The 9,488-nt window shown below is 38.4% G+C and overlaps 1 protein-coding gene across 4 annotated transcripts in view; it reads right to left on the reverse strand.

Moving 5' to 3' along the window:
- The window catches only part of LRRC4C (leucine rich repeat containing 4C), a 95,081-nt gene extending 85,960 nt beyond the window's left edge, over nucleotides 1-9,121 (reverse strand). For 2 of the 4 annotated variants that reach the window (XM_066321049.1, XM_066321047.1), the window contains exon 1: nucleotides 856-2,738. The gene's annotated coding sequence lies outside the window, so the exon portion shown is untranslated. Of the gene's footprint in view, nucleotides 1-855; nucleotides 2,739-8,821 lie in introns of those variants that run through there. The other 2 variants (XR_010743806.1, XM_066321048.1) reach the window with 2 other exon arrangements.
- Nucleotides 9,122-9,488: the final 367 nt, after the last annotated feature.

The following is a 9,488-nucleotide window of genomic DNA, read 5'->3' on the forward strand; positions in this document are numbered from 1 at the left end:
TTTCATTACTGGCATAATAAAAAACCCAGTCTCCTGACACCTCAGAATCCTCTCACTACTTGTCAATCAAAGTAAATCTCTTTCAACTGCCATGAAAGTCCAAAGGGACCCTGAAAGATTCACCACAAAATCACAAAGAATTTCCTAGGAGATCCGGAGGGCATGGGTGGCCAGTACAGCAGTTCCCTAAACTCTCCTTCAATAGGAGAATGTCCTCTCTCTGCCTTTCTTAGCAATGGAGTCTAAGCATGTCATTTCTCTTGGAGCTGCATCCTCAAAATCCATTAAAAGCCCCTGCCCCACACCCCCCCACTCCCGCCAAAAGTCATCCTCCATCTCCCCGCTTGATTATAAAATGCTCCTGTTAATACACCATACTGATCTGCAATGTCAGACTGGATACCAGCATTTAAATTAGAGCCTTGAACTATTTCAGACACCTAGTAAATAAATAAACAAACCTCCTCTGTGCATCTAATTCCATGCAACTTGCATCCATTTGTAGAAACTGAGCAATCAGGCAGCACCCCCCACTCACTCCAAGGGCTTTCTCAAAAGATTTCTTTGCTAGTGAACATTTACAAATGCTGTAGAGACACACAGGCAGGTGTCTGCAACACCCTACCAAGGCTCGAGTTTTAGGAATTTGAGCTACTGTGAGAATTCAGTTCTATCCTCATTCCTTCCCTTCCCCTCTTCCCACCCCCCCCTTCCCTCCAGGCATTATCAAAATACAGCCAGGTTCTTTATTCAGGTGGGGGAAAAGACCGAGGAAAGCAGAACAAGAATGAAAGAAGAGAGGCAATGGGGCACATTTCCTCTCCCAAAAAATAGCAAAATGGAAAGTGTACTCACTGTATCCTCAAAGACTATCCAGCTGGAAATCCGAGTGATTATGAAAAACCAGGATGGGGGAGGGGTTAGAAAACTATTTCATTTCAGCAACCAAACCAAAATCAAAAACAAGAAAGGAAATAAAAGAAAAAGGATATCCAATCGCAATTTCCCAGCAATTTCAGTCCATACAGGTGCCAATCCAACCCAGCACTGCTGAACTCTCCCCCTCTGGCAATTTGCTTCCTTCTTCTCTGTCCTTTATTTTCTCTGTGGCTTTCAACTTTTCTGCTTAAAATTTCTGTAGTGGTAATGTTGACGGTTGCCTTCACTGAAGAATAGTGGTATAAAATAACACAAAAAAAACAAAAATCCTTGAGGAGGATGAATGGTCCTTTTCCTTTCCGAAACTTTTCATTCCACTGTGGATCGTTTGTTTAGTTTCCTTTTTCTGAGGTTTTCTGCCTCTCTGGCTCCACTGCTTCCCATCGCTCTCTATTTGTTTTTTCTCTGGAGAGCAGAAATAACTGTATTTCCTTTTAAGCAATCCTCCATCTGTATTCTTTTAATGTAATTTTGTTGTGACCCTTAAGATCCAGGTCTTGCCAGGTAATTTTCTTTTCCCCCCTTCTTTGCTGCACTATCAATTATCCAATCCATGTGTCTCCACATTAGAATGGGGATTCCCATTCTTCTTTTCCTCTATACCCCCACACTCCTTTGGAAAATAATCTCCTTTTGCATTTAAATTTTCATTCCTATCTGTCAAAACAATAAACTTTTAGTCTCTCTCCCCCCTCTCCAAAGATCTGATTAGATTTCCAATCACAACCCAGTGCGCAATTGGATTTTTGATTTCGGCAAGAAGCCAGCAATCCACAGCATCAGCACCCTCTCCTTGTTTCAAACTCCACGTTATATCCTTTTGCCTTCCCTCCAACTCCTCTGCATTTTCATAATTTCATAATAAATGAAATGAAGGAGGGAGGGAGTAGAGAAAATTCAAGGTTCCCACCAGCTGTCGAGAATAAATCCATCACCTCGTTATTTTTTAAACGCTTGGGACGGGTATTTTTAACGCCCACTCTCGCCTTTGCCCCCCCACTTCTCAAAATCCTTCAGATGTTAAAACTCCCCCGATGGGGCATAAAGAAACCCGAGAAGATGTGATTTGTCCTCTTAGCTGTAAATTTCAGAAGCACACTTTGCTTTTCATTTTAGCTTCCTTTCCATCTTTTGTCCAGCAGCTATATGAATCCAGAAGCACCGAGACAGATAAACTTCTATTTCTTCTTTGAGGAGAGAGAGAGAAAGAGAGACAGGAAGAAGGATGAAAGCTCTCCCGTCTCTGGCTCCCTTTTCCTCCCTTTCTGTGTTTCAATGCAGGTCTGATCTCATTTCCAAGCTGAGCCTGGTGTATTTCAGACGTACAAGTTGGATTTCCCCTCTGCACAGCAGCGAGTTAGTCTCCCATCTTCTTCCACATGCCAGTTATCTTCCCCCTTTTCTTCCTTCCTTCCTGCCTCCTTCCCTTCCAAGATGACACAGTCCCAGGAGCGCAGCCGCTTCTTTCAGCTTTTAGTTTCATCCCTGACATGCATAGCCCTTTGCACAGCCGAAACGCTTCCTTCCTGCTATGAGCTGCGGCTCGAATTCTCCCCGTGTGTGCACGTAGGGACGCATGTATGTGTGTATCCAGCTCCTGACAGCTGCTGCTGTTGCTGGGAGTAGCTCCGCTTTTCAGTCGCTCTGGCTTTCTGCTACTCCCCACCTTTCAGTGGCACCCTAGGATTTGCCAATGTCCCAGGGCCGGTCTCTCTGGCTACACTCCTCCTTCTCCCCTTCCGTTCTCTCCCCTCTTCCTCTTTGCGTTTTTTTCTTTTTCTTTTTCCTTTTTTTTTTTTTTCTTTACTCCCCTCTCTCCTCTTCTTCTCTCCCCCCCCCCCACCCCCTTCCCTTTTTCTTTGCTTGTGATCAGTAAAATACAATTACCCAATTACCTCCCATCATCTTAGCACTGATTGGCCAATTGCATTAACACTTGATGTCAGGGAGAGGGGCCGGGAGCTGCTCCGATGTGGCATTGCTGCCACCTGCTTGACAGACTGGGAACAAACTCAGCGTTACCTCAAGAAATCTCCGAGTCAGAAAGCAGTAATTGAAAAACAAGGGATCATCTTAAGGAAGGGAATGTCAAAACTCATTTTCTTAAAAGCCTGCCTGATTCTGACAGTTCAACCAGTATTTGCAGGTTCCAGCCTAGCTGCTGAGGCAGAGTAAATGACAGCAAAATGAAATGAGGTATAAAGTTGTCTTTGCAAAAGAAGTACAGGGCAACCAGTATTCACAGGTACCAGCTCTGGCTACAGATGCAGAGGCAAGATAAAAATATGAAACAAGGTATAAAGTTATCTCTGAAAAAACTGTAACAGTGAAAATAATTTGCATTGAAAGACAATGTGTTTTCCAATTACAGAAATCAATGTTTGTTTAAAACTTGTATGCACATACAAATCACCTAAAACTCCGTTTTGGCAGTTGTTCAAGGGCAAAGGCTCTTTGAAAGCTTCAAGGTTTCAGTGAGTTTTGGTCCTACCTTCAGCAGGCTGTGACAGCAACACAACAATGTCCAGGCTTACCTATCAAACCTGCCACAGTCTGGCTGGAATGACTTCTGACATTTCAGTGTTTTCTGAACTGTCTCCCTAATTTGGGTTACCCACATATGTTAGATGTACTTCTTATCTATATTACCTGAAGTTCTCAGAACTGAGCTTGTGTCTAGTTTCTCTCAGGGATCTAAGTTGAATGGAAATTTTACAGAAAATTTTGCATGTGTTGGGTCAGACGCACTACTTGCTTCATGGAAATGGAATACGAATGATGTATGTACTGGCATTTGTCTCTCTCAAAATCAGAAAGATATTATTTATAGATCTAACTCCTCCACACAACCCCAAAAAAGAATAAGTCAGGTGCTTCAACGGTGATTATAGCAAACTTCAAATATTAAGCAGTAACTCCAAGTTATTCCATACATATAATAATATAACTAGCTCTTTGCTCAGTCCTCTCTCAAATAGTCAAGATTTGTTTGGTATCCTTACTCAGGCTTCAGCTTTTGTGTGAAATTAACGTACTTGAAAATAAAATAAAGTTTAAGTTCTATGTCGTATTAGAAGGTTTTGTTTTAATTTTAAAATCCATTAAAAAAATCCACTAGCTGAATTGAGTCAAGTAACACTTACTGAATCATTAACATTGACTTTTATATTTATTCTACTGACTCAACAGGCTTTCTGGTGAGAAGGTCCTACTACATATAAGTTAAGCAACTGGAGCCAGACACATTTAGCATCTGATCTTCCTATCCCTGAAACCGAATTTGTGGCAAACACAAATTACCTGCAATGGGTGAAAGGCTGAGTGCGTAGAAATAATAAATAACTCAAACCTAGTGGTTTTTCAAAAACACTAAAAAAGTCTCTGTGGTTTTCTGGGGAAGGTTGCAAGTGTGGTAGGAGATGAAGTTGCTGACAAGTAACAATCTTTTTCTCAGTTGGTGAGCTTATTTTGTTCCTGTCTGATTCACTGATGCTGCCAGTGTATTTTGGGTCTACAAACGTCTTATGAGTCGTTTTCTTTTTACTACTCAAAATTTAAAAAAAAAAAACAAGATTGTTCTTTTTCCCAGAAGGATAGAAACATCATAGTCTAATATGTTTCTTCCACTGTTTTTTCAAAAAGTTCCTGAAAAATTTTCTGCTACTATTAAATAATCTGTGAGTGAAAGGGAAGGTTTCTATAACTGAATTAAACAAATATATAGGTGTCAAGTTCAGAAGATACACAATTTTGGGCATCCAATCCTAACTTAAGACACAAACTCTGCTATAGCTACAGTATCTCTCTTGATACAAAGTGATATTTATGATAGAAATGTGCACATTTTCAAATGACATCAAAATACACATTTCTAACAGATAACAGCTTAAGTAGATTACAAATCTCTGTATAAAAAGATAATATATTTGCTGGCATATATGTGACTAAACAAAAAACTATCAAAACTGCAACATGCTCTAGGCTATGATATGATCTCTCAAAGTTTGTTATCTTTAATACATCAATTAGGCTTTATCACCTAATAAACATAGAAGATAGTGTGATTAACTTCTTAGAACATAACTTTAAAGCAATCTAGTTTGCAATATTTATAGGGTGACATTCCATGCTACATGAAGAAGTAAATATCCTTATACTAAACAAAATTTAAAAAATGTATAGTTGCATTATCAATTTTACAAGCATATATGTCACATGTGTGTGAAACCTATTGAAAACAAACATTTTGGTACCATCACAATAACTCATTCCTTAAACAAATGTTAAAAGGCTGTCATTAACTCCAGAGAGAACTGTTATGTTTTTCCTGCAGCACATTATATGATGCTGCCTTTAAACAGTATTGTTTGTATATTGCCTTCAATCTTGCCCAATCCTGAATATGGAGGGATATCAAAACTCGAATCTTCATATAATAAAGATGAACAACAGATTGTTATAAAGACTGTTCTATGGATTGTTTTCCTTTCTAACAGACGAGGCCAGTTACAGAACTGTGTACGTTGTAGAACTCTGTGTAAGACTAACACTGGAAGAGACCAGTGGAAAAGACCAAATATTCACAGTATTCAGTCATTTGGTGGAAGAGAAATATGGATAAAGCCCAGGAGAAAAGGATTCTGACCATAAACAAAGGAGAGGAGAAACATTATAATTGAATAAACATAACCAAAATTTGAGGAAAAACCTGTAAAACCAGACCATTTTACTTAGACAAACTGAAAAGAAATTGCAACATTTTCCTAAGTCAGTTGACAGCTCTGCCTTCCTTTTAAATAAAAATGAGGAAATCATAAAGAAAACTGTGGAACATAATATTCTTTCTAATTTATTTAGCTTTGCTGACAAGAATCTGTTTGCATATGGAGAGAGTACTTGAATTCTCTTATAGCTTACTACTTTCAAAAGGAAATAAAAACTGCTGGCAAGCATACTTTTGACTGCACAGATTTAGGATCAAGCTCATTAATCAATTTATTAATTCAATCGAGATCCTAAAACTCTCAGATTATTAAAATACATCATCTATTATCTAAAAGGAAGATTGAATTTTCTATTGCAATTGGAGCCCACAGTACATAATTTCTTGTTTTTGTGATTTCACTGATGATTGTTCAATTCTTTTAATATGACAAGCACTAAAATCAGGTGCATAACCATCAAAATTAGCAGCTGACTGATACTGCCTCATTTATTGATTTTTATGGGGATTTTTTCTGAAGTTTACAGTTCTATTGAGAATTTTTTTTTGGCAGGTAATTTCTACTGGGTCATAGCAGCTTGGAAGAAGTAAAAGAATAGATATCTTCCTCCCAGGAAAATCTAGGTAAAACCTCAGCACATGATTATGGCACATGGATGTGTACATGACTGCTCGATAAACACATCTCTTCATAATATCATAAAACCAACTGTTTCTGGTGAAGATGGAACTAAATTATGGGGTTTGTTGTTTACATTTGAAGGGAAACACACTCTCAAAACTTCTGTATGTTTATTGCATGTTCCTTGTGCAGTTTGGTTAACAGACAAATCTAGAATTGTATGTTTGTTCAAATTTTCATCTTCCATGCTAACCATCCATGAATGACAACAGCTCGTTGTTTGGAGAGACTTTCTAGAATTTCTCCTTATGGAACTGAGTCACATATTGTCAAAGTTTCCATAATGCAAACAAACCAGTTCCCCAAGCTGATCAAGAGGTGTGCCCTTGCTGCTAAGAGTCCTAATGGTATCCTGGGCTGCACCAGGCAAAGCTTTGCCAACAGGTCGAGGAGGTGATCCTCCCCCTCTGCTCAGCCCCAGAGAGGTCACACCTGGAGTGCTGTGTCCAGATCTGAGCTGCTCAGTACCAGAGAGACATGGACAGACTGGAGAGAGGCCAACAAAGCAGCATGAAGACAACAGGCTGGAGCACCTTTCCTATGGGCAAAGGTTGGAAGAACTGAGACGGTTTAGCCTGGAGAAGAGGAGGCTCAGGGGAATCTTACTAATGTCTACACATACATGGAGGGAGGGTGCAAAGAGGATGGAACCAGTGGTGCCTACTGACAGAACCAGAGGCAGTGGGCACTCACTGAAACTCTAGAGGTTCCCTCTGAATGTTAAAAAACACTTTTTACTATGACAATAAGAGTACTAGCTCTTCCCAGGTTGCCCAGGGAAGTTGTGGAGTTTTCCCCCCTTGGAAATATTTAGAAGCCATCTGGACACAGTCCCAGGCAATTTGCTCCAGATGAATCTGCTTGAGCAGTGGGGATGGACTACAGGACCTTAGAAGCTCCCTTCCACCCTCAAGTATTCTATGATTCTGCAGTTTACCAGTCCATAGAAGTATTTACACGAAACAAAAATAAGAAACCTCATACATAACTGGTAAAAATATTTTTTTTCTAAAGTGATCTTAGTTTCTCTTACTCAATGTGAGCTTAGGAGAGTTATGTGCTTAGGATTCTACTCTGCACTAGCAGAGGATTTTTTTTTCTATAATGAATGATGCTTTGAGGAAAACAAATACGAGAAAGAAAAACTATGAACAGAAAAAAGGTAAACATTTCCTAATTTTGCTCTTGGAATTGTGTTGCAATTCTGACTAGGACATATAAATTTCAAGTGTTTTCACTCTGTAACAGCTCTGAGAATAGTACCCAAATCCTATAATTTTCTTATGTCACTAATTTCAGGCTTAGAATTCGAATTTAGAAGAATTCTCTCCTTTCTAGGACTGAGCACTATGGACATTAAGCTGTGGTGAATTCACTCCATAGAGAGGAATAACTCCTTTGACTTCAATGGACCATCCTCGATTAATGCAGGTGTGAATAAGAATAGAGCAGTCTTCATTCTATATCCATGGCCCATTTCTTATGTATTTGGTTTTCTAAATCACACAATCATAAAATCACCGAGGTTGAAAAATGTCAGGAGGGTGAAAAAGAAGGACTGTTTATTTTACATTGGATTTTTGAGAAAGTTAAATTTAAGTATATAGAAAACTAGACAGGCAGGAATGCTCCATTTGTTAGAAAAAAGTATCTTTATAGTTTGACAGCCTTTTTTTCCCTCAGTGAATATTAAATAGCAAAAATATGATACTTTGACACAGAGATTAATGTATCCGACATCCTAATTTCTTCTCCTGTGGAGTTATTGTGACTGGAAAATACAATTTCCACACATTAAGAATTAAATCCTAACCACATATGCTTCAAAACTTTAATAAGAGACAACCTAGTAGCAATATTTTCCTACCTCGCCCTCCTGTTTAGCATGTATTTAAAGTGAAATTCTGATACAGGGAAAAGATTTAAAATTTAACTTCTGAGCAAAAGAAAAGGTAACATTCAATATCTTTAAATTCATAAAAAATTATCTCTAAAATCTCATACTAAAAACCATAATGGTTTGCTTCAACCATGCAAATAAAGGTTACAGCTTTCAATAAATTGTAGAGGAAAAGTAATGCTGCACAGAGAGGGAAAATTGTCAAAATGGAGAAAATAAGAAAAATTTTGTGGCGTATCTCTCTTTTCAGGTACATATAAAATAAATTACTTCAGCTAAATATCTTCAGCATCTTCTATTTCTATGTCCAGCACTGGAGAATTGCCTTTACACGATATAAAAAAAAAAAATTCACTTCATCCTCATTTGTCAATACGGAAAAAAACCCCTGTACTTTTGTAGTGATTTTTTTAATACCATTCCTTTTCCTTTTTTTTTTCCCCCTTAAATTAATAATGGCTCATAATTGGCCTCTAGAAAACAACATAAGCTGCCCTTTTTTTTTTCCCTAGATTTGTCAGAATTCAAATGGATTGAGATATTATAAAGCATTTTATATAAGGACCTGATTTCTTACCGTTGGTGCCTGTAGGACCACTGCTAGTGATGTGGGCATCAAAAGTGTTATAGCCAGGACTCACTGGAATTGTATTTCCAAAGTCTTTGCATGATCTCAAGATGGACTATTTGATTCTCTGCACACCCAGTCTACCTGTAAAATGGAAATAATCCTTACTGCATGTGTTAAACAGGAAGGACTCACCGTTCTTTGGATTAGGGAGAGTAAAGACTTCCAGGAGTGTCAGTGCATGGCCTGACCCTATAATCACCACATGACGCGCACTACACCAGGTAAGGCAGATTGGAAAATATAAGGTAGCAAATAGAGTAAAAAACCCACCCCTCTAAATTCATTATTTTCTGTACCCTAACACCTGATATTAAATAATTTAAGATCCCTGAGTGTGTTGTAATATAAATGTACATTGACAGATGCTGACTTAAACTAGATGGATGAGAAGTCAGGGAGCAGTTAGGACCTAGAAATGAACAAAGGCAAAAAGCATTGTATTTAAACTCACAAATGTTCTGAATAATGGTATAGTCTACTTCCAAAATTACTCTGCAACCTTGATTTCTCTGGATTTTGTCATCAAGTGCTCAGTTCTCCCTTCTATCTCCACATGCACACTAAAACTCTACATCATTTAAAGAGCGTATGAATAACTTATCATCTTTCAGTA

The sequence above is a fragment of the Sylvia atricapilla genome, chromosome 6, assembly GCF_009819655.1.
Source record: "Sylvia atricapilla isolate bSylAtr1 chromosome 6, bSylAtr1.pri, whole genome shotgun sequence".
Lineage (NCBI taxonomy): Eukaryota > Metazoa > Chordata > Aves > Passeriformes > Sylviidae > Sylvia > Sylvia atricapilla.